Source organism: Leptopilina heterotoma, unplaced genomic scaffold (assembly GCF_015476425.1).
Source record: "Leptopilina heterotoma isolate Lh14 unplaced genomic scaffold, ASM1547642v1 Lhet_33, whole genome shotgun sequence".
Classification (NCBI taxonomy): Eukaryota; Metazoa; Arthropoda; class Insecta; order Hymenoptera; family Figitidae; genus Leptopilina; species Leptopilina heterotoma.
In genome coordinates this window covers 584,411-611,889 of record NW_025111022.1, presented here as the reverse complement: position 1 = coordinate 611,889, position 27,479 = coordinate 584,411, and the positions used below count along the sequence as shown (strand labels likewise).

The 27,479-nt window shown below is 22.3% G+C and overlaps 1 protein-coding gene across 5 annotated transcripts in view; it reads left to right on the top strand.

Annotated features, from left to right (window-relative positions):
* LOC122505008 (frizzled-2-like) overlaps positions 1 to 27,479 on the top strand; it is a 446,077-nt gene that overhangs the window by 242,446 nt on the left and 176,152 nt on the right. Inside the window, exon 1 of one of the 5 annotated variants that reach the window (XM_043616410.1) lies at positions 25,599 to 26,401. The exons of the other annotated variants lie outside the window; for them this stretch is intronic. The gene's annotated coding sequence lies outside the window, so the exon portion shown is untranslated. Of the gene's footprint in view, positions 1 to 25,598; positions 26,402 to 27,479 lie in introns of those variants that run through there. 5 annotated transcript variants of the gene reach the window in all.

Genomic DNA, 27,479 nt, shown 5'->3' with positions numbered 1-27,479 from the left:
TCAAAAATTTACTGAAATTCGTTGCAAGAATTAAATTATTTTCTTCCACAGTATTTTATGTAAATATTTTAAATAATTCATTATTTTTTCTAAAAATTTTAATAAAATTTATGAATATAATTACATTTTTCGAGGAATTTATTTAAAGATGTATTAAAAATAATTGAAATCGTGTGAAGAATTTTATTATTATTATTATTTTTGAAAATAATTTAATTCCTGCTATGAATTTCAGTAAATTTTTTAATTCCTGTGAAAATTTTTGTAATTTGTAAAAATAATTTAATTCTTTCAATTATTTTTAATACATCTTTAAATAAATTCCTCGAAAAATGTAATTATATTCATAAATTTTATTAAAATTTTTAGAAAAAATAATGAATTATTTAAAATATTTACATAAAATACTGTGGAAGAAAATAATTTCTAAAATCTTGATAACATTTGTTTATAAGCATTAAATTATTTTCATAAATAATATTAAATTCAAATTTAAACAAATTCAATTACTTACAAAAATTTGAATAAAATCCTTTGCAAGAATTAAATTTTTGCCTGATAAAAAGTTAAAATAAATTCCTCGAAAAATGTAATTATTTTTATAAATTTTATTTAAATTTTTAGAAAAAAATCAATTTTTTACATAATTTTTATGACATTATTTATAAGTATTCAATTTGAAGAAATAATCATTTATTCCATCAATTATTTATTTTTGTATTTTAATAATTGATAAATCTTGTAGAACGTTCTAATAAGAATTAATTATGAAAAATTAATTTTAGTTAAAATTTATATTATAAATATAAATTTATATTAAATGCGTTATAGTATGGATTTTTATAAATAGGTAATTTAAAAAACCTTTACATTAAAATTATATGAAAAAATTTTATTTCTATAAGAAAAATAAGTAAGTATTTATGTATTTAGTGAACAAAAATTATTCAAGTATAAATAATTTAATTTAGAAAATTATGAAAAAAATTAGTTTTTTGAAAAATTTTATATTTAAACAAAAATTATATTTTTACTTTTAAAAGTTATTTTGAAATATAATCGAATTTTTCAAGAATTCTAACTAAAAGTTTGGAAAATAATTTAATTTCATAAAAATTTTAAATTCAAGGTATTATGTAGAATTATAAAATAATGAGATAAAAATAGAATATAAAAAGTGAATATTTTTTATGTAAATCAGAGAAATACGGAATCAAAATTTTTTTTGTAATTATTGTAAATTTATTAAAACGTGTTTTTCAGTCGTCAAATTAAATTTTTTGTTAGCTACTTTTTTTTACTACTTTTTTCACTCTTAAAGCTACTATTTGCCACTTTTTTGAAATGAATTATTGAGTGCCAAGCCTGGAATAGAGGTAAATAAAAGAATAAGTAAATGTGTAACTAAATAAATGAAACAGTAAATTCGTGAAATTTTCACAAAAAGTAAAAAGTATTTTTTTTCATCGAAATGTTGAAAAAACATTTCTATTTGGCCTTAGGAATAAATTTATCAAAGGACAGAAAAAAAATATATATTTTTTTTAAATTTATTGTAAAATGAATTTTTTTGCAATTTTTTAAACAAAATGTTATTTCTCTTAAATGAATGCGAGTCAATTTAAATGAACCAAGTGGGAATATAAAGGGGATAAAATATACTTTCTTTTAGAATTAGAAATTTTTTTAAAAAATTTATTTTTTAATAATTATTTAATAAATTGTTTATAAACAATTTACTTTTTTTTTTAATGTTCTGCGCCTTTTAAAAATTTGAAAAAAATCTCAACATATAATTAAAACTATAAAGAAATCAAAATCCGTTGAGAAAATTTATGAGCGACAATTATTTTAAAAGTTATTTTTTTCAAATTCATTTTGCAATAACTTTTATAAAAAAATTTTTTTTCTGTCCTTCGGTAGACTTATTTCTAAGGCCAAATAGAAATGTTTTTTCAACATTTGGGTTTAAAAAAAAACTTTTTATTTTTCGTGAAAATTTTATTATTAATATCATTATTATTATTATTATCATTATTAAATAAATGAAATAATAGTCGATTAAAGGCAACAGGAAAGAAAGAAGCTCCTTCTCGAAAATCACTTATTAATTAGCAACTCGCTCGCCAAAGAGGAATTATAATAAAGATCATCTCTAAAATATTCCAAAGTACCATGTTATCATATACATAAACTCTTTGTTCTGCAATTCTCGTGAAATAATAAGAGCCTCTTAATTCACTTCTCTTTGAATTCACCTGCATCCAATATATATATACACATACCTATATATACATAAAAACCTGTTATCATTCTCATTTTATCACAGAGAATTCACAGCATCTATATAGACAAGATTCTTGACGAATCTTAACCCCCTTTGTAAAGCTGATAAAAACAGAGAGACAAGAGGACTTTTACGGCTAAAAATCTCGATTTTAAAAAAAGAAAAGTCGAGGTAATCAAAGTGAGAGTGAGAGAGAGAAAAAAAGGAAGGGAAGGAGGTGTATACTTGTGGCCACTTAGCTCCACGCTTCCAAACTATAAGCGCGACCCCTCACTCTTTTAAAAAACCTACCTACTCGAAAAAACGTTCCATAGCGCACCCGCACATATAGAACAATCGCTTTCGAACCTTTGATCTTCCTCTCTCTCATCTGCGAGCTTCTTCAATGCGCACTAAGGTTGGCGATCTTATCCCCGCAGCAGTAGATTTTTGGTCCTCAATACTGAAAAAAAAGTATTAAAAAAAAAAAAAAAAAAAAAAAAAAAAAATGAGGGAGAAACACGATAATGTCCTCCAACATCGGAAACAGGACAAGAAGAGGCTAATTATAGTTGCGTTCCTCGCATATTGCGGAAACATTTCTCCTTCACATATATCATTCTGAATGATACATACTTTGATACTACATACTTTGATTTTCACATTTTTTTCCTTTGACTTTTCTGTCTTATATTCTTTGTGTGTGTGTGTGTGCACGGGAGCGAAGAGTGGTCTTTTGATAATAATTAACCCTTTAGAAAAATTCATCTTTATTTTCCAGTTTGTTAGTTTGAATTTTATAATCATTCATTAAGGTCAAGAATTGCGCATATAAATATTTATGGAACGAAAAATTGTTTGATTATAATTATTATAGTTGATTATAGTTAATTAAAATTGTCAGTCGGCAGAATTTTAATAATATGGTTGGTATATAATGGTTGGTATATTATGGTTGGTATTTATATTAAATAAATAAATATATATATAAATAAATTATAATTGACCTCTTTTAAAAAGTATTTGACTGCCAAAAGTGTAAATTAAATAAAAACTCTACTTTACTGACAAAAAAAAGTATTTGTTGATTGCAGTCAAATAAAATCCTTTTTTTCTTCCTTTTTTATTCATTTATTTATTTACTTTTTATTTGCTTATTAATTTATCTATTTACTTACATATTTATCTATTTATTCAGTTTCTTATTAATTTTCTATTTTTGTTATTAATTTACAGTGACTTCTTTTATTACTTTTTTTATTTATTTACCTACTTTTTCTTTTTTTTTTTTTGTTAATTTATTTAATTGTTTATTCTACTTTTTCTTTACTAATTTATTTACATATATATTTATTCTCTTATTTACTTACTTGTTTACTTATTTATTTTTTAATGCGTAATTATTTAGATAACAAATAAAAAAATAATTATTTTTATTACAATTAATGAATTAAAGTAAATTTTTAGAGAAAAAAATAATTTTTTTTTACAAAATTTTAATATTATACATTCTTCTTTTTTTGTTTCAGGTGAGTTCGATCGTTTTCTCAATATAATTTCCAATTTTTCAGTGAGTAAAATATTGCATTTAATTTATAACAATTTAGAGTAATGAAAAAAACTTATTTTAATAAATAACACTGAAATTAATTTACTTAAAAAAAATTTTTTTTAAATCATTCGTTTTTATGTCCAATTTCATTCAAATTATTAAAATAATCGTTTTCCTTTAGAAATTGTTCATAAAATTCAATTACTTTCAAAATGTTCAATTAAAATGATTCTTTAAAGAAATTTAATTAGAATTTTTTTGAATTTTAAGAAAATTTAATAATAATAATAATAAATTTAATGATTTTAATAAAATTCTTTACAAGAATTCAATAATTTTCATTAATAATAAAATTCATTTTCAAGAATTGAATGATTTTCAATACATTAATTTCAAAATTGAATTATTGAACAGTTCCGGAAAATTTGATTATTTTCAATTTTAAATAGTTCAATTTTTTAAATTTTTAATAAAATTTTAATAAATTCTTCGAAACAATCTAATAAAAAATTTATCGCAAGAATTAAATTATTTTTTATAAGTAATAAAATTCTTCTCAAGAATTCAATTACTTTCAATTCAATTTTAATCAACTTCAATAATCAAATATTCGATTATATTTATTAACAGACACGATTATCTTAAAAAGTTGAAAAAAATTCTTTGTTTAATACAATTATTTTCAAAATTTTTATTTCAAATTATTCAAAAAACTACATTATTTTCAAAAAATTCTTCAAAAGAATTCAATTATTTACAAAAACTCTAATAAAATTGTTTCAAGAAGAGTTTAATTTTTTGAAAGAATTTCATTATTTTCTATATATTTTAATAAAATTACTTGAATAAGTTTAATTATTTTAGAAAATTGTAATACAATTCTGAGAAAAATTTAAATTATTTTCTAAAATTTTTCATAAAATTTAATAATTAAATGTTTATTTTCAATTATTAACCAAGACGATTTTAAAAAAAAATATAATATACAATCATATGATTAATTTCATTTATCAAGAAAGACGATTATTTTAATAACTTTAAAGAAATTGGTCATAAAATTAAATGTACTTTCAAAATTTTCGATTAAAACTATTAAAAAAACTCCATTATTTTAAAAAAATTTAAATTAAATTCCTTTGAACTATTTGTTTAAATTTTTTAAAAATAATGTATTTTTTTTAATAATTTTAATTGAAAATTTTGAAAGTAATTAAATTTTATGAACAATTTCTTTCAAGCTATTAAAATAATCGTCCTTGTTAATAATTGAAAATAAACATTTAATTATTAAATTTTATGAAAAATTTTAGAAAAGAATTTAATTCTTCTTAGAATTTTATTACAATTTTCTAAAATAATTTAATAATATTAATTGAAATAATATCATTCTTGCGATGAATTTTACTATACTTATAAAGAAAATTATATTGTTTCGAAGGATTTATTATAATTTTAGAAGATAATTGAATTCTTTTGAAAAATTTTATAACGAATTAAGAAAAAAATTGAATTCTTTCGTGAAATTTTATTTGAAAATAATTCAATTTTTTCAAAGATTTTACTATTTAAAAAAAAATAATCGATTTCTTTCGTGAAATTATATTAAATATTTGTTGAAAATATAAACAATAATAAGTAATCATTTAATTAATAAGTACATATTTTGAATTTTGATAATGAAATTACAAATAGTGAAATTGTACTCTTTAGTCATTTTCATAGACGACTTTTCTCGTTTTTATTTACTACATTGAAACAAAATTTATTTGATTCAAGAAGTTAGAAAACAAAAAAGTGAACAACAATTAACTTCAAACGAATTCGTTTTTTGTCTCAATTTGATATCCTTAAAAAAACTGTGAGTCAAATATTCGGTTTTTTGAATCAAATAAATTTTTTTTTTCAATGTAATAATTAAAAACAAGAAAAGTCGTTTATAAAAATGACTAAAGAGTGCAATTTCACTATTTTTAAGTATAGAATTTTACTAATTCAGATTTAGGTGTAGAGAATAGCGATATTTATAAAATAAGTTTCGCTGGACCAAAATTACAAACTGTCGTTCATTGATAATGAAAACGTGAAAATGCGACGACATTTCTGAAAAACGAAAATCATAAGCACACGTGACAATATACACGCGGTACTTTGATTTCTGCCTGCTGCACATTGAAATTCACAAATGGTGCGCCTCAATCGACAGTCGCTTCCGACTTTCGTAACACGGCGACGTCGCGCGTGATTTCAATGCCTCAACGGGCGGTATCCTATAAACCCAGGGAGTACAGTCCACATATATATACATATAAATATACATATATATACATACAATATATACGTATATTTAAATACACACTTTATATACAGCACAAGCTCGGTTGTTATCTTCAACTTTATTGTACACCCAGCCACAGTGATTATTCATACCCTTTTCACAGTTAAGGAACTTCCTAGTGTTGCAGTTCCGTGTCCGTTTCGCGCTTTCAAAACCGAAAAAACCATCAGAATGCGCAACAACTCTTCTCTCGTATTTAGTTTATATATCTAGTCTAGTGAAACGTGAATAAAAAAAAATATTAAATTTTCCCTGACAGAAAACAATAGGTGGAAAAAAAAAATAGTCCGATAAATTAGAACGTATAACGAAAAAAAAAATATGGATGGTTTTTGTCAAAATGTAAATGAGGATTTTGCGTGAAGAAAAAAAGGGAATAGTATAGATATACGTAAAAGTCAGTTTTTTTTCTATCAATTCAACTGAAATTCATTGACAATGTAAATTTCGTTTTTTACATACGTTATCCCAATTTTTTTTTTTTTTTCGTTGGTGTATGTGTGGAAAATCCTCATCTCTCTTTTATGAAAGTTTGAAATGAAAATTAAATTTTTACCATTTTCAATTCACGCGTTGAAAAGTTTTTTTATGAACTCAAATTGTTCTGTTAGGTTTTTTTTATTGCTTTTTTTTCGAAAAAAAAAGAAAAAAATGAAATCAAATATACAAATCGATATGAACGTTAAAGTGATTTCGTTGCTCTTTAGCCGCTTTTTGTACGGTGCGAATTTTTATACACGGTTTGCATATTAAATTTGCTCCCATTAACGGCTTGCAATTTGCAAATGAACGTTAGCTTGTTTTTTATGCAATAAATTATGTAAATTTTATTTTTTTTTTGGGAGTGGGGAGGGGGGAAAGGAAACTAAAAATACAGTTTCAATCATTTCGCGAAAAATTAATGTTTATATCTGAAATGGAATATTTTTACTTGCATTTAAAAAGTGAATTAAAAAAAAAATTTTTTTCAATGATTATTACATTTTTTTTGTGTAATAATTATTTGGAAAATATTTGATTAATAATAAATAATAATTGGGAAAAATAATAGTAAATAAATGTGAAAATATGAGAGATGAGAAATGTAAAAATTATCAAATTACCTATTCAATTTTTTAATAATTTCATAATCAAAATTCAAAAAATCCACTTATTAAGTACATAATTAATTATTATTGTTTATATTTTCAACAAAATTTTAATAAAATTTCACGAAAGAATTCAATTATTTTCTAAAATTTTAATAAATTCTTCGAAACAATCTAATTTTTTTTATAAGTAATAAAATTCTTCTCAGAAATTCAATTATTTTTACCTATAATACAATTTAAAATATATTCCTAAAAAAATGTAATAAATTTTATTAAAATTTTTAGAAAAAAATCAATTATTTAAAATATGTATTTACATAAAATATTGTGGAAGAAAATTATTAATTTCTAAAATTTTGATAACATTTGTTTATAAGCATTAAATTATTTTCATAAATAATATTAAATTCATTGTAAGAATTCAATTATTTTTAGTACCTACTCATATTTAATTAAATTATTCGAAATAATTGAATTATTCTTTTAAATTTTCATAAAATTCTTTAAGCAAATTCAATTATTTACAAAAATTTCAATAAAATCCTTTGAAAGAATTAAATTATTTTTACAAATTAAAAAAATTTTCCTAGGAATTCAATTATTTACAAAAAATTTAATGGAATTCGTTGCAAGAATTCAATTGTTTTCAGAAATAATAAAATTCTTCACGCGAATTCAATTATTTTTAATACATCTTTAAAATTTTTTTTATAAGTAGTAAAATTTATCGCAAGAATTAAAATATTTTTTATAAATAATAACATTCTTTTTGGGAATTCAATTATTTTCAATTCAATTTTTTTTAATAAACTTCAATAATTAAATATTCAATTATAATTATTAAGAGACACGATTATATTAAAAAGTTGACAAAAATTCTTTGTTTAATACAATTATTATTTTCAAAATTTTTAATTAAAATTATTCAAAAAACTACATTATTTCCAAAAAAAACTTCAAGAAAATATAATAAAATTCCTTGAATATATTAAATTATTATAGAAAATTGTAATAAAATTCTGAGAAGAATTAAATCATTTTGTAAAATTTTTAATAAAATTCAATAATCAAATTTCAATTATTAACAAAGACGATTATTTTAATAACTTGAGAGAAATTGTTCATAAAAGTCAGTTACTTTCAAAATTTTCAATTAAAATTGTTAAAGAAACTTCACTATTTTAATTAAATTCAAAGAAATTCTTTAAAATAATTTAATTATAGAATTTTCAAAAATTTTAATAAAATTTAATAATAATAATAATAATAATAATAATAATAAATTTAATAATTTTAATAAAATTCTACACAAGAATTCAATTATTTTCAGAAATAATAAAATTCTTTGTAGGAATCTAATATTATTCTTAAATTGTTTGATAAAATTTTTTTTCAAGAATTTAATTATTTCCAATACATTAATTTTAAAATTGAAAATATTTGCAGGGCTCGAATTATGCAACTTATTTAAAATTGCTTCAATAAAATTTTAAGTCTTTTAGAAATTAAGGAAAAAAATGTTTATAAATTCTTTTTATAAATTACAAATTTTAATTGAAATTGAAACTTCTGAAACTTTTAGAAAATAAAGGAAGAAATTTTACTCGAAAAAATGTTCTGTTACATTTATTTACGAATTTCTTTTAAATTATTCGAGAACATCAATAATTAATTTTTTTGAATATTTTAAATATTTATTATTATCATTTTTCCATTGGAATGAAGATTTTCAAAAATTTCAAATATTTCAAATTTAAACATTTTTGAAATTAAACAATTTATAAAAAATTGTTATAAAACATGAAGATATCGATTGCTCCGAGTCTTCGACTCGGAGCAATCGATTTCTTCATGTTTTCTAATAATTAAAGATGACTGAGTGATAAAATCATTATTTTATATTATAAGAAAATTGTTACTGTAGATAACTTCTTGAAAATTATTTTTATTATTTTAAATTTAATTATTATTTTCTAGAATATTTAATTGTTTTTCAGGAAAATAATTAAATTCCTTAAAAAATGTGTTTATTATTTATGAAAATAATGGAATTATTGCGAAGAAATTTATAAAAAAATTTCTTCTTTTTGCTTGTCTATTTAAGAAAATATGAGCATCAGTGTTGTAAACAAAAACTGTGAACATGTTTGTAAATAATGTCAAAAGTCTGTTAAAAAATCAAGAACAAAAAATATGAGCATCATTTTAATTATTTCACGAAATAAATACCTATGTTTTTAAAAAATGAAATTTACAAGAAAAAAAAATACGAAAAATACGATTTAAAATAGATATTAGGAATATAAAAATATATTTCGGTATAAAAAATAATGAAATTTACAAGAAATAAAATAGAAAAAATATAAGAAATACAATACAGAATAAATAAAGGAAGAGTTTTGAAATAAGGAGAACATAATATAATAAACAGGAAAACGGAGAGAAAATAAAATCGACATGGCAAATGAAATGTTTCCTTGAATCCTGACAGTTAGTTTTGTCGGGGAATTAATACTGATAGTGGAAAGACACTTTTTTTAAGTGATTTATGCTCCTAGGTCACCGATACTTGGCAGCCCTGTTAAGTACTTTCGGTAAAGTTGTTGTATAGATATAATTCATTTGGTATCGCCAACCAAAGCACTCGTTGCGCTATCGCTAAAAATTACGAGCGTCGTTACCTTTTAGACCTCGGGTAATATATGTTTACTGTTTGCAAGTTTAAAGCTTTTTCGCCTAAAGTAACTGCATATCCCAAGCATGCATTTATTCGATTCTATAGTTATGTTGTTCTTGTATATAAATATAAACGTGCAAAGAATAAGAAAATCCCTCGACAAAATGCCTCTTCCTCAAGCCAATTTCTTTATATGTATATATTTACTTCTTTAAAATGTATATATGTTTATGTACTTTTTGCAAAAAGCTTTTTCTCTGTCATAATATATATACATATTTTTCTTTTGATATTACACATCGAATATCAACACTTTTATTACCCGTATCATGCACTTTGAGATTTATGTCCATGGACATAAAATGCTAGTGGACAATTTTTATATTTTTAAAATTTGGCTTTCATTCATTCTGTGTTTTATGCGCTCTGCTCATTTTCTTCCTTTGTCGAGATATTTTTTCATTAGATTGCCAATTTTCTTTTTATGTCTTTCCTTATGTTTTCTAATTTTTAATTTTTTGTTTATTTTCAATTTTTATATTAATTTATATTCATTTTATTATTCACTACTCTCTAAATTTGAATTAGTAAAAATTTTTACTAATTTATTAGTAAAATTTAAAATTTACTAATTTATTAGTAAAATTTTTACTAATCAAAATTAAAAAGTCAGTAAATTAAATATAAAATAAAAAATGTTAATTTGACCAACAAAGTAGAAATTCTTATTTATTAGTAAAATTTATAATCAATAAAAATTCAACATTTAAATTTAAATTCAAAGGTGAAAAGTGAGTCATTATAATTCAAATTAGTAAAAAAATTAGATTAAAAAATTAATCAGTTGATTTTTAAATTAAATAAATAAATTTTTAACAAAGAACATTTTTTTTAATCAGAACTAGAATCAAATACATCTTTATTTAAATAATGAACATTTTTTTAAAGCAAATAAAACGTTTTTCTTAATAAAAAGAAACTAGTTTGAATTAAATAAAACTTTTTTAAATTGGAAAAAGATTTACTTGCAGCATATGAAACTGTTTTTATCAGCAAACAAATTTTTTGACTTTAAAGAGCTTTTCTAAATTAAAAAAAACTTTGTTAGAATTAACTAAAAAAATTTTATATAAATAAAGGATTTGTTTGAAATATGTATAAAATTGTTGTTTTAAAAGAAAATTTTTTGTGATGAAGAATATTTCTTATAATCAAAGGAAGATTTGTTTTAATTAAGTAAATATTTTTTATTTAATGATATTGTTTATTCATTGTTTTGCATCAGTTAAATTTTTCTTAATTAAAAAAAATTACTTATTGTATCCCATAAAGTTTTTTTTTAATCAAAAAAGAATAAAACAAAGCTTTTATTAATAAAAGAGTTCTTTAAGTAATGTAAAACATCTTCTGTTAAAGAAAGCTTCTTTTATCAAGCAAAGCTTTTTCTTTTACAGTAAAAAGAAATTGTTTTCAAATAAAAAATATAATTTTATGGAAAAACTCATTCTTTGAATCAATTATATTCTTTTTAAGCAAACATATCTTTGTTACTAAATAATTATTTGTTTGAATAAAACAATTTTTTAAAAAAAAATTTTAATTTAAGTTTTTTTGAAATTAAATCTTTCATAAATTAATTTTTTTATAGTATTTTTTTGAGATGAGTTTAATGGTCAGAAAATGAAATCGGTAAGAAAATATTTCTACCTCGTTTGCATTTTCATTTTTTCCAAACATTTATAGATTTTAAAACTTTTACGTTATTTTGTAGAAAATTTATTTTTATATTTATATAATAATTGCAGAATGAAAAAATTTGATTTTTACTATTTTTTTGTGAAAATAAACATTGAAAATACTAAAAAAATACCATTGTTCTTCAATTTTTTTATTTGGAAATTCATTTGTTTATTCTTCTAATTAATTTCAATTTTGAACTTTTTACAATAAAAAATCCAAATATAAGAAAATTCTGATAAAATTCTGATTTGAAATTACTTAAAAAAATAAACAAATGAATTTCTAAATAGAAAAATTTACAGGAATTCAATTATTATTTACAAAATTTTTTTATAAATTTCTTCGCAATAATTCAATTATTTACATAAATAATAAAATTTTTACAGGGATTGAATTATTTTCGAAAATAATAAACTTCTGTTTAGAAATTCAATTACTTTCATAAGTAATAAAACTCATTGCAGAATTTCAATTATTTTTTTATACAATTTTAATCAAATTCCTCGAAAAATTTAATTATTTTTAAAAATTTTATTAAAATTCGTCAAAAGAATTCTATTATTTAAAAATTTGTTTATAAAATTCTTTATGGGAATTGAATTTTAAGAAACATTCAATTATTGAATAAATTATTAACTTTTTGTATTTAAATAATTGAATTCTAGTTGAATTTTCTAATAAAAATTGATTTAAAAATAAATTTCACATCAAATTTCATATCATAAATGAATATTAAAAGCATTACAGCGTGAATTTTTAGAAAGAAATAAATTTTGTAAAAGGTTTCGTATTAAAATCTGTATAAATTTTATACTTTTAAAGTTTTCACTAACAATTCTGTAAAAGAATTAATTTTTTTAAAAAGTTTGTTTCAATTTTACTTGAAATTATTTTTTTGAAGTTTTTAATTTCTAATATTATTTTTAATTAAAGAATTTCAGAATAATTGTAATTTTGTAACATTAAATTGTAAATAAATAGATTTAAAAATTCTCAAATAACTTTTTTAAAAATTATTAAAAACAATTGATTTATAAAAAAATTTTAGTTAAAGACAGTTATAAAAAAATTTAATTTGGAGAAATTATATATTATTGTCGAAATTCCATTACTTTTAAGTTTTAAGAGTAATAAAATTCTTCGCAGAAATTTAATTGTGGTAAAAAATAATAAAATTCTTCTTAGGGATTCAATTATTTTCACAAATAATAAAACTCATCGTAAAATTTCAATTTTATATTTAATACAATTTGAATCGAATTTTTCGAAAAATGTAATTATTCTTAAAAATTTTATTAAAATTTGGCAAAAGAATTCTATTATTTAAAAATTTATTGATAAAATTCTTTATGAGAATTTAAGTTTAAGAAACATGCAAACATGAAAATATGCAATAAATTGTTTTTTTTTGTATTTAAATAATTGGATTCTAGTAGAATTTTCTAATTAAAATTGATTTAAAAATGAATTTCAGTTAAAATTTTAGATAATAATTGAATTTAAGAATAATTGAAATTTCGTTAAATTTAATATTGTAAACAAATGGATTTAAAAATTGTCAAAGAACTTTTTCGTAAATTATTAAAAATAATCGTTTTAATGAAGAATTTTAGTTAAAAATTCTTGAAAATAATAATTGAATTGAAATGATGAAAATAATTTTGAAGAATTACAACAAAAAAAATCTTCCTTGATAGAAAGAAACTTTTTTTTATCCAAGTGAATAATTATTCAATAAAAAAAACTTTTTGGTCTAGAAAAGCTCCGATTGATTCAAAATTCTTTAATTGAATAAAAAAGCTGTGACTGAAATTTTTATATTTGATTAAAAACATTCTAGATTCAAATAAATCTTTACAGAGTTTTTTTTTAATAAAATAAAGCCTGTTTATTGAATACTTAATTGTTTTTTATTTAATTTTTTCAATTAAATTTGATTAAAATAAATAAATTCAATAGAAAGGTTTTATTTTATTAAAAAAAGCTTTGTTTTATTAAAAAATTCCCTATTTGATTGCAGAAATTCTTTTTTCGTTAAATATTATTATTTTGCTCCCATGAAAAGTTCTTGAATTTTAAAGAAATTTTTACCTATAATTCATACAGCCGTTTGATTAAATTATTATAAATCATGAAGAAATCTTCATGTTTTATAGTTATGAAAAATTTAATTTATAGTTTTAAGTATAAAATTTTCTCTTATTTGACTCGGACTGGTTTGTTTTGTCAGTAATTGGTCCGTAATTTTTCATTTTTGGTCCGTAAATGGTCCGTATTTTGAAATACTTTCACTGGTTCGAGCCATGTGCTTAGAGAGATTTACTAAAACTTTTTTTCCTTGATTTATATATAAAATTATATAAACAGGAGATGAAATCCGTGAAAGTGGGAAATAATACAGGAAATATATACACTTGATGGTAGTTTATGTTCGAGCATATGACGCGGAAAGGCACAGCTTGACAGAAATGCATTACAATCCTGTCGGGGATCCCTTCCATTAGATGTCTATTCCAATGTCCAATAATTGCTCTGTCATAGTTGCGCGTGACATTGCATGGTATTCGCGAATCATGAACTCAACCGCATTGTGTGCATATAATACTTTGTTGGACCAAGGATCATCGTCGAAAACTGATGGAGATGCTTGATGAATTCCATGCACGACCTGTCAACCGATAAACTCTCGCGCGAGAAATTTCATTCTCTCTCAATAAATATATATTTTATGTACACAAGTACTTAATACTTATAACAACAGATAAAGAATATTCTCAATGAGTGTGTGAAAAATTATTTTACCCACTTAAAAGTTCATTTCAAGCAACTTATAATTTCAAGTAGTTATATAGTTATTATAATAATAATTATATTTAGAGTCGAAAAATTACACCAGGCTCGCTGTGGTAAAAAAAAATTAAAGTGTCATACAAGATAGTTGTCATTCAAATTTTATTCCGGTGAAATCAATTCGATATTTAATTTAACTTGCAATAAAAGATGTTTTTGATTCAAATAATCATTATTGATTATATCTATTTGATTAAAAAAACTCTTTTTGACTAAAAATGTTTCATTTGATTCGAAAAATTCTTCTTTTATCCAAAAATCATTAATTTGATTCAAAGAAAAATTCAATTATTGAAGAAAACTTTATTTAATGTAAAATCTTTGTTGATCAAAAAACTCTTCTTGATTGAAACAAATCTTTATTTATTAAAAAACTTTGTTTGATTAGAAAAGCATAATTTATTGATTGAAAATCTGATACAAATAATTTTTCTTTCATTACAAAGTTATTATTATTATTATTTTGATTCAATGAAAATTTCTTTGACTTTAAAAAAAATTTTACTTGATTTAAACAAATTTTTCTTGATGAAAATACTCTTTTTTTGATTCAAAATAAATCATTATTCATTAAAAAAGCTTTATTTCAATAAAAAGAACTATATTTGATTGAAATTTTTTTATTTGTTTTAAGAAATTTCTTCTTTTTGTCAAAATTATTATTTTGATGCAAAGAAAATTTAAATTACTAACAAAAACTTTATTTAATTTAAGCAAATTTTCTTGTTTTAAACTTTAAACAAATCTTTATTTATTGAAAAAGCATTATTTATTTGATAAAAAGTGGCTTATTATTATCTATTATTATTTTAATTCAATGAAAATTTCTTTAACTTTAAAGAAAAATTTACTTGATTTAAATAAATTTTTCTTGATAAAAAAATCTTTTTTTGATCCAAATGAATCATTAATCATTATAGAAGCTTTATTTTACTAAAAAAAAACTATTTGACTGAAAATTTTTTACTTAATTAAAAAAAATTCTTCTTTAATTTAAAATTATTATTTTGGTACCAATAAAAAATTTAATTACTAAAGAAAACTTTATTTAAATTTTAACAAATTTTTAGATGTTTAGAAAACCTTTTTTTGATTTAAACAAATTTTTATTTTTAAGAAAGCTTTGTTTAACAGAAAAGTTCTATTTGGCTGAAAATGATTCATTTAATTCAAAAAAATTTTCTTTCTTTAAAAATTATTATTATTTTTTTGATCCAATTGAATCATTATTCAATAAAAAAAAGTTTTTTGATCTGAAAAAGCTCCGATTGATTGAAAATTCTTTAATTGAATAAAAAAGTTGTGACAAAAATTTTTATAATTGATTAAAAATATTCTTGTTTTATTGAAAATTATTATTTTGATTCGAAGTAAAATTTTTTCAACTTTAATGAAAATTTTACTTTATTCAAACAAATCTATTCGTTAATAAAAAAACTTCTAAATTCAAATAGATCTTTACAGAGCTTTTTTTAATAAAATAAAACCTGTTTATTGAATACTTAATTTTTGTTTTATTTATTTTTTTACTTAATTTTTTAAATTAAATTTGATTAAAATAAATAAATTTAATAAAAAGGCTTTATTTTATTAAAAAAAAAGATTTGTTTTATTAAAAATTCCCTATTTAATTGAAAAAATTCTTCTTTAATTAAATATTATTATTTTGTTCCCATAATAAGTTCTTTAATTTTAAAGAAATTTTTACATAATTCAAACAGTCGTCGCTAATTAAAAACAATTTTTGCATTCAAACAGCTCATTATTTATTAACAAAAGTTTTAGTTCATTAGAAAAGCACCGTTTGAATAAAAATGCTTTTGTTTGATTAAAAAAGCTCTATTTGCCAAAAAATGTATGATTTTATTAAAAAAAATTCTTTTATCTAAAATTTTTATAATTTTTTAGTTCAAAAAAATTTTTAATCACTAAAATATATTTATTCAATTTAAACAAATCTTCATTGCTCAAATAATGTTATTTTATTCAAACAAAGCATTATTGATTAAAAAAAGCTCTGTTTAATTAAATTTTTTTAAATTAAAAAATTCTAAATTTGTTAAAGTATAAAATCATTATTTACTAAGTTTTTTTTCTTTCAATCTTGATAAACGTTATTGACATATTGTGAACCTCACCCGCACTTAATTTATTGTAAAATAAAGTGTGACTTTAATTGAAATGAGAATTGACAGTAAAATGAATTTTTGTAATTCGGAGAAAGAAAAATGTTTGAAGAAAAGGGGCTTTTTCTTTAGTTCTTATATATAGATAACCCCCAGTTTGAGGATAACGCAATTTCGATTAAGCATGAGGGTTAGGTAATCCAGATAGATAGGCGGTTGCGTTGGTTCGACCAATTTGAGAAATTAGAGTTTGAGGATCGTGTTTGGGGACATTGGAGACTAGGAAGAAAAGGATACGTCCACTTCCGGTGGAGAAATAATTAAAGAAGTGAATTTTATTTATGACTCTCTTCTATTTTTCAATAAAGAAACTTATTACTGAAATTGAGAAGGAGACAAAAAATTCCTCGAAAAAAATTTCTAATCAAAGATATGAATAACAAAAAAAGGAAAAAGGAAAAAAATTACTTCAATCATCTGCGTAGACTTTCAGGGGGGACGATTTTGTAATTTGACTTTTGACATTCGATTCGAGTTTGACTTTGACATGGACTTTTTTACTTTAACTTTGACATTGATTTTTCTACTTTAAATTTAACTTTAATTTTGCCTTTAACTTTAGTATGAATTTGACTTTTACTTTGATTCAAACTTAGATTTTAACTTAGACTTTGACTTTAACTTTGACTTTAACTTTAACTTTGACTTTAACTTTGACTTTGACTTTGACTCAAGTTTGACTTTGACTTTGACTTCGACTTTCACTTTGACTTTAACTTTAACTTTGACTTTCGCCTCAAGTTAGACTTTGACTTTGACTTTCGACTCGAGTTTGACTTTGACATTAACTTTTTCACTTCAACTTTGACTTTAATTTTGTCTAACTTTCACTTTAATTTACACTTTTACTTTGATTTCAACTTTGACTTTAATTTTGTCTAACTTTCACTTTAATTTACACTTTTATTTTGATTTTAACTTTGACTTTGATTTTTACTTTCAAAGTTAAATTTAATGTCTAAGTGAAAGTCAAAGTTAAAGTCACAGTAAAAGTGAGACTTTAACTGTGACTTCAGCTTTGACTTTGATTTTCACTTTTAGAGTGAAATTTAAAGTCAAATTTAATTCCACTGTGAAAGTGGAAGTCAAAGTTAAAATCAATGTGAAATTAAAAGTCAAAGTTAAAGTTAAAATCAAAGTTAAAATAAAAGTAAATGTCAATGTTAAAGCTGAAATTAAAGTTAAAATCGAAGTTAGAGTTAAAGTTAAAAATTAAAATCAAAGTCAAAGTTAAAATCCAAGTCAGAGGTCAAGTTAAAGTCAAAGTTAAAGTTGGAGTCAATGTAAAATTAAAAGCCAAAGTTAAAGTTAAAATCAAAGTATAAAATAAAAGTCAAAGTTAAAGCTAAAATTAAAGTTAAAATCAAAGTCAAAGTTAAAGTTATAAATTCAAAGTTAAAATCAAAGTCAAAGTTAAAATTAAAGTTAAAATCAAAGTTAAATTTAAAGTCAAATTGCAAAATCGCTTTCTAAAATGATACAAAGAAGAGAAAAAAATGCAGGAATTAAGAAAAAAGGAAAAGTAGCAAATTTTTCCAAGTAAATTGCAAACTAAAATTTTTCCATCAAATTTACCGGAGATTCGCAACAATTGTTCCGCGCGTGGAAGATAAGATTTAGTAAAATATATATTCGCGCTGTTCGCGAATTTATTTATCGTGTTTGTGTGTATGTGATAAATCTTAAAGGAAATCAGTAAAAGAGAGACGTTCCGTAAATGTTTGGCGCTACGATTAAGAGGTAGTTGTAGGTACAAGTGTTTGCTTGGCGTTCCAGTCCGACAAAACGCAGTGCTTATCGTTCGCTGTAATTAACAGTGTCGTCCTTGTTCATTCGCCGGTAAAATGTTTCAACACTTTTTTTTTCTCTCATATATATATGCCAACTGTAAACTGAGCTTTTGTCGGCATTTTTTTTTTCGTAAATTCTGATATCTTTTAAATGCCGCTATGCATACCGCTTTCATTTAATTCATTTAATTGGACCCACGAAAATAAAGAATTAATTTATTTTTATATATGTTCTCCTCGTGTCTCATACTGAGTTAGAAACAATCTCGCTTTGTAATCTTTCAAAAATAAGTCAGAATTTTTAACTCCAATGATTAGAGAGAAAATCTATTTTTTTAACTATGAAAGTAGTGTCCTGATTTTGAAAATTACAAGAAAATAAAGAATAAAAAACTGTTTTTCTCGATTCAATGAAAATGTTTTCTTTAATTGTGGTTTTGTAATTTTAATTTTAATTTTTTCTTTTTTTTTAATTTTAAAGAAATTTTTATTTTATTTCTTTAACAGAAAATAGAAAAATATTCATCATTTTACTGAATTCAGTTTCACAGTAAACTACAAAGTATTAAAAAACATGACAGCTTAAATTTGCATCAAAAAATATTAAAGTCCCCTGTCATTTTTGGATTAATTGTTTTCATGACAAAAATGTCACTATAAATGAAAACAAAAAAATTCCGAATCATTTCGAGAAAATAATTTCTCGACGAATTTATTTTAATCCAAAATGAATTAAAGTCTTCTGGTTTATTTCAATCCTTGTTAATATGTTAAAATTTTAAACGCGAAAAATTTTCCGTGTTTGTAAAATTTTATTCCCTTATTCACAAATCCAGAAAATTGTTTTATTATTATTTTTATTTTATTTTTAAAACTGAAATTTCAAGAGTAATATTTTGCAATATTGTATAAATAAATTTTTAATGATATTAATTCAACATTAAAAGGATGGGAAAAATATTTTCACTATAAAGTTTATCATCATCATTATCATTTTTTGGATATAAAAAAAATTAATCTGTCGCTCGAGTTAATATTGAAGTTGATTGAAACTTTGCGGGGAAAATAAAGTTTTTCCTTGAGAAAAATAAACTTCCCATGGAAAAATGTAGCACTTGAATGTTTGAAAAATGAAATGAGCAATAAAGGATTTTTTTTTTGCCTCTTATACGTCAAAACAGCATTTCTGTGAGAAGCACAGATGAAAGTCTGAGTGCTCTGGAACTTTTTTTTTTTGTTTTGGTGGGAAAAAACCCTGAAAAAGACAGAAAACATGATTGATCTTTCTTATAATTTGTTTCCATTCTTTTTATTGTACATATATGTATATACGTCCTCTCACGATAAATTCTTGATTATATTTTTCTCTTCTTTCGGGTTTTTTTTATTTATTAATGTCGTCGTATAATTAAATTTCTCACTTTTGTAAATTTACTATTTTAAAAAAGTAACATAAATTCAATTTAAGTGCGAAGATAGGTGATTTTTTTATATTATTTTTAATGTAAATTTTACTGTTTGTCCGAAGATAATATTTTGAAATTTTTGCACATTTTTGACAACTTTTAATATTTCAAGAGCAGAATTTATTAATTTTGACCGAAAAAAGTAAAGAGTAACTTTTACTATAATTCACAAATTACAATCTGAACTGTTTCGAATTTATACTCAAGTTCTGTCAACTTTTACTATTTCCGAAACTGAATTTTGATACCTTCGAAGTAAATTTTAGATTTTACTATAATTTTTACTAAAATATACTTTAAAAGTGGCAAAATTAAAAATGAAAAAATAAATATTTAATTCAAGTAAAATTAAGAACGGAAAAATTGGCAAAAAAGCGCAGCAATATGATTTTCAAAACAGTTTCGTTTTTATTATGAAAGAGGTAAAAGTTTATTAATTTCTTCCATATGAAATAAATTTTAGTAAAAAATAAAAATTATAGTAAACCTGACATCGAAAATAGAAAAACACTAACAAAAATTTCCAAAATTCATTATTTTTAGATTTTCCTTATTAAATAATAAAAACAGTAAAAAATAAAAATTTTAACTTCAAAAATAGTAAATATTGACAATAATTAAAAAAAAATTCATAACATTTTAGGTTTTACTATAAAAATATTGAAAAATAGGAGTAACAGTGAAACAGAAAATAAACTTAATTATTAAAAAATTGGGAAGACTTTATGAGAGTCAGGGATTTACGATGAAAATAGTAAAAATTATAGTACAAATTAAAACCGAATATAAAAAGAATTGACAATATATTTGAAAAAATTCATGACAATTTGGGTTTTACAACAAAATAGTAAAAATATTAGTAATTTTAACTTCAGAAATTTTGTTTTCCATAAATAATTAAATTTTTACAGGGATTCAATTATTTTCGTAAATAAAATTCTTTTTAGAAATTCAATTATTTTCATAAATAATGCAACTCAATGCAGAATTTAAATTCTTCTTAATACAATTTTAATGCAATTCCTCGAAAAGTGTATTTCTTAAAACTTTTAATAAAATTCGTCGAAAGAATTCAATTATTTAAAAATTTGTTGATAAAATTCTTTATGAGAATTCAATTTTAAGAAATATTCAACTATTTAATAAATTATTTTTTTTGTCTTTAAATAATTGAATCCTCTTTGATTTTTCTAATAAAAATTGATTTAAAAATGAATTTCACTTCAAATTTTAGATTATAATAATTGAATATTAAAAGCATTATAGCGTGAATTTTTAGAAATAATTGAATTTTGTAAAAGGTTTCAAAATTAAAATCTTTAAATATTTTAATGTTTCATACTTTCAATTTAACTATAACAATTCTGTAGAAGAATTAATTTTTTTGAAAAAGTTTATTTTAATTTTACTTGAAATTATTTTTTTGAAGTTTTTAATTTCTAATATTATATTTAATTGAAGAATTTTCGGAATAATTGTAATTTTGTAAAATTGAATTGTAATCAAATGAATTTGAAATTTTTCAAGGAACTTTTTCAAAAATTATTAACGATAATAAATTTATAGAGGAATTTTAGTTAAAAACACTAATAAAAAAATTTAATTTTATAGAGAAATTACAAATTATTGCCGAAATTCAATTATTTTCAAAAGTAATAATCTTCTTCGTAGAAATTTAATTGTGTTAAAAAATAATAAAATTTATTCTTCTCAGGGATTCAATTATTTTCACAAATAATAAAACTTATCGCAAAATTTCAATTATTTTCAATACAATTTTAATCGAATTTCTCGAAAAATGTAATTATTCCTAAAAATTTTATTAAAATTCGTCGAAAGAATTCAATTATTTAAAAATTTTTTGATAAACTTCTTTATGACAATTCAATTTTCAGAAGCATTGAATTATTCAATAAATTATTCATTTTTGTATTTAAATAATTGAATTCTAGTTGGATTTTCTAATAAAAATTTATTTAAAAATTAATTTCAGTTAAAATTTTAGACAATTGAATATTAAAAGCATTATAGGGTGAATTTTTAGAAATAATTGAATTTTGAAATTCGTTTTCTTGAAAAAGTTAAGTTGAGCTTTTTTTGAAATTATTTGAAGTTTTTATTTCTAATATATATATATATATATATATATATATATTTAATTGAAGAATTTTCGAGTAATCGAAATTTCGTAAAATTGAATTGTAAATAAATGGATATGAAAATTCTCAAAAAACTTTTTCTGAAATTATTAAAAATAATTGATTTAAAGAAGAATTTTAGGTATAAATTCCTTGAAAATAATAATTGAATTGAAATGATGAAAATAATTTTGAATAATTACAATATTCTTATAATAAGTAAGTAAAATTTTTCTCTTATTTGACTCGGAATGGTTATAGTAGTAGATCTATACTTATAGCTATTTCAGATATAGAGTAAACTTTTACAAAAGAATGTCTAAAATTTAGTAAAAATTCTTACTAAAGTGAATATAAGTGGTTCAATTTTGAAACAAAGTTAAATTTAGGATCACATAGTAGGGTAACTGTACCAATTGTCGATGGTTTTAGGCAACATGTGACTTTGACATTTTTTTTCTCGGAAGTAAATGCACTTTAAAATTTGATTTTTGTATATTTGGACGAAGGATCTAATAATGTTTAATATTAATATTTATTTTTTTAATATAAACTAAATTGTTAAGCAAAAAATATATTTAAAAGTCAATCGAGCAAAAGCACCATTTGTCGATGGTCTTGTGCTAATTTCTCGAGGGTCTGTTCCAATTGTCGAGGGTATGACATTTTTAAACTTATAACCCAATATAACCTAACAATTAACCTGTACATATATTTGAAAATCAAGTAGATATTTATTTTTGATAAAAATATTATAGAACATTACCAGAAAGCAAATATATTTATTTATCTATAATTGAATAATTTATAATATCGATATAAAACCTTTTTTATAGTAGATGATACAGGACAGAAAATTATTTAACTGTTTTTTAAACTTTTATAAATAAGTTCATTAAATTAAATCAATTTTGTTAATCAGACATTAATTGAAAAAATAAATTAATTTAAGTCACATTAAATTTGTAAACGAATAAAATAAACTTTTATTACGAACTGTAAATATAATGGTTGATTATAATTAAACTGTAGTACAACATTTTTTAGTTTTAAATAATGCATTTTTTTATTAATTTTTTTCGTTCTTCCTCGTTTTTTTGGTGTTTAATTTCTGTTTTTGTAAATTTTTGGAGCATTTTGATTTCTTTTTCTCTGTACCTATAAATGTTTGGCATTTATGTTTGACGTTTAGTAAATAAACACTTAACTATCGAGAAATGGTGCATCAGCGAAAAAAGTGACTACACCAATTTTCGAGGCATTACCTCGAAAAATGGAACTGTCAAAAAAAAGGAACCAAATACCGATGATTTGCTTTTAAAAAATATTATATATTTTTTTTTAACAAAAAAACATGCATACAAAATTAATTTAGTTCTTGAACAAAATTATAATAATAATTTTGTACACAAAAAGTCATTATAAATACGTTTAATTTGCATTTCTAAAAATCTGTTTCAATCAACCTGAAGTATTAAGAAAATGGAGATTCGAGTAAATTTCACAGCAGTGAATTATAATATTAATTAAATAATTCTTTTAGTAGAATCGCTACAAAATTTGAATGTATAAATATACAGTTGAAAATACAAAGTTTATTTAGAAATTTTTTTTGTTCTTAAATATTATATATTATACTATTTATCTAAAAAAGAAAATTATGATCCTCGACAATTGGTGCACCCTCGGCAATTGGTGCAGTTACCCTAAAAACTAAAAAGTAAATTTTAATTCAAGATCAGTCTTAAAGTCAGCACTGTCTGGTATAATGTTAAATCATACAAAATCCTTATAGCTTAAATTTAGTATTGACTAATATATATCCTAAAAATGTTGCATCTTTATATTTAAGTCAGGCTTGCACAGAAAAAAAACAAAGTCTGAAACCGTTTACATCTAAAAACCAAAATGATTGAAAACTAGTCTATTTTTAAGCTTAATACTAGATTAAGTCAATTTTAGGACATAAAATAATACTTTGAAGACTATAAGATTCGGTCAATAATATTTCTAACGTAAACAGTTTTAGTCAAAACGGGACAGAAATTAAGATTTATTTTTTACACTGCGTGCTGATGCCTTAAAATAAGATTTTCTTTTTATTAAGATACAAATATACACTGAAAGACTATTTGTTTCAAAATTTAATATAATTCATTTGAAATTTTAATATGGTTCATATCAAACAGGGAAAAACGATGTTTTTAGGTTATTTAATGGTACACAATTTTCTTTGAAGCATCATATTGATACTAAAGTGGATCAAATTGATGCTAAAAATTTGCATCAGTTTTTGATTTAATCCACATTTTTGGTATCAATTCGTTGCAATTTGGTATCTTACATTTTAAAATAAGATGTTTTCTAAAGCATCTTACTGATATTTAAGATGCTTTATACGTTTTAGCACAGAGATGCCATTGGGCGGAGGAATTTCATCCCCACTCTTGCACCATTTTACATTTAAGTCAATGTAAAATGGCGCAAGAGTGGGGATGAAATTCCTCCGCCTAATGGCATCTCTGTTTTAGCAGTGATGAAGATATTTCTTCCATCTTAGAAAAGTAAGATACTTTTGTAAGTTCTTTAAAGTATCTTAAATTAAGATGTTTCTGTTGCAATAAGATGTTTAGCGATAAGTTACTTGAGAATCGTAAGATGCGCCATAAGTGTAAGTTACTAAAAACTAGGATACATAAAGTGTTTTCCATAAGAGCCCATAGTTAACCTCAAAACTTTTTGCCCCAAAAATACCACAGAAAATGTGTACGAAGATACTTTTAACATCTTAAATTAAGATGTTTCAAGTAACTAAAAAGTGTCTACCAAAACATCTTAGAAATGACTACCAAAACATCTTAAATTAAGATACTTCTTTTTGCAGTGTATGATTAGGTAACATAAAAACATCATTTTCTCCTGTTTGAAATGATCATATTAAATTTTGAAACACAAAGTCTTTCAGTGTAAATTAGTAAAACTAAAAATTCCACCATACACTATTAGAGTTAGCCTCAGTTGACTATACTACATAATTGTACCTAAGGGGCGGTTTTTATAGATATGAAGCCGCAAAGAAAAAGAAACAAGTGGGGGGTAAAAGGAGGGTGAAAATGAGGAAACAAGCTCATAAAAAATCCAGTATGGCACCTCCTTCTCTCTATTATACACGTATAGGCATTAACACATACATAAACTCCTACTTGTACAGTCATTTAGTCAATTTAGTGTGCGTTATATGTACATTCCTATCAGAGTAAGCAAAGCGGGTGAGCTACTTTATCACCGGGTGCGTTTGTCGTGTGGTCGAGTGTGCGTGTTATCTAGTGTTGGTGTGGACACTCGAAACATCACACACACACATATATTTATACATCAAATATCAACTCCATATAGTGTTCCTAGTAGAGGAACACGCGATTTTCCGCGCGCGCGCAACTTAGCGTCGATAAAAGCGAGCGCTCACAGCACGAATGTTTCATTACTTGCGCGCCTTTGCCACCGGCAACCCACCGATCAGCCACGATTTAAGAAGTCAACCCTTTTCCCTAATGAAACGAATTTCTCCAATTTTTCAATTTTCCCAACTCTTCAAATATCTCATCTCTTCTTGAGAAGTTGTTTTTTCCCTCTTTGTGCCAATTTTTCTCTACTTTTCCATTTTTCGTCTTTTCACAAATTTTCTTTTTTTTTTGAAAAAGGGATTCAAAACCACCTTTTCTATAAAAGAGATTTATTAGCATTTTTAATTAAATGTTAATTGTGGAAAGTACCACGAGAAAGTATTCTAAATTCTAAGTATTCTAACACGAAAAAATATTTACAAACCGTATAATTTATACACTTTGTTTTATTTGTAAAAACTAAAAATCCTAAAAAATAAGCTAGAAATTTTATAAACGGAATAAAAATAGATTCTAAGGAAAATTATTTTGGGAAAAGAAGGTACCTTGAACTGATAAGGCAACTGATAAAGGTACTAGGTGAAGTTCAAGGAAATAAGATACAAGTGTTCGTAAATCAGTGTTGATAAAAAGTGAATTGTGAACCGAATGAAACTAAATTTCCCCCCCATATCAAGTGTGTAAAAGAAAATAATCGTGTAAACCAGGAAAAAAAGTGAAAATCTCCCAAAATATATCACATAGTGTGAGAGTGTGTGGATTTTGATTATAACCACAGTGTATTTGGATTGTTATCAAGGAAAATCGATTTATCGTTGAAGCAGGAAGATATCAAGCATTCCATAGAGCGAGAGAGACGAGTACACGAGGTTGTGAGGATTATCGTGCAATCTAATCAACAATCAGGTAAGGTATTTCGAGTTTGACAAGCCGGCACCGGGTTATGTATCGATATGTCAACAAGGCAAACATGTTGCTGTATTTATATATATAGAATATATCGAAAAAAAGAATTAAAATAAAATCGCTTCGTGAATATTAGTTATATAGAGATTGAAGAAGAATTCTTTTTTTTAAATAAAATCATTTTTTTTTGTTTGAGTACCGGTGCGCGGAAAACGTGGGGAAAAAAATAAAGTAGAGGGAAGTTTCTCTTTGATCTTTTGGTGATAGGAAGTCAGAATTTTTTCCCCTGGTACTTTCATTGTATTGCTCCATTTTGAATGTCACGTCTCCTCCTTCTATTCTATATACGTGCGTGTGCTTTCTTTTTAAATGTACTTTCATATTTCTCTAAATCGCAAATGCTGAAGTTTTTAAGTTTTTGAGAAGAAAAAAAGGTGTTTTTATATGTATAGGGAAAAGTGTATGACGATATTTTGCGTGTTTTATTGTTTAATAGAATTAAAAATTTGTAAGAAGAATTTATTTTAAAAAATTGTTAACTTCTTCCATCCTTTAGAATTTATTTTATTCACATATAAAGGATTACTTGTTTTTTGACAAATAAATATTTATATTTATTAAATAGATATCTATTTGTATCGAATAAATATTTATTTGTAACCAATTGACATTTATGTGTATCAAATAAATATTTATTTGTAACCAATTGACATTTATGTGTATCAAATAAATATTTATTTGTATCAAATAATTTTTATTTGTATCAAATAATTTTTATTTAAGTCACTTATTTAAAAAAAAAAAATTTTTTTTCTCCAAATAATAAAATTCTTGCTTCAATCAAAGCTTTTTTTAAATAAACAGTGATTTGTTTGAATCAAAAAAAAATTTTATCAAAAATTTATTAAAATTAGTATAAAAAAAATTTTTTTTAATCGTTCGTCCTATTATTGTGAAATACTTAAATGCTCGTCAACGAAATTCATAATGTTTATGATCAATTATTAAAAGTAATAGAAATATTTTTTACCGACAAAATAAAAATGCTTGTTTACAATTTTATTCTTTTCAAAATATA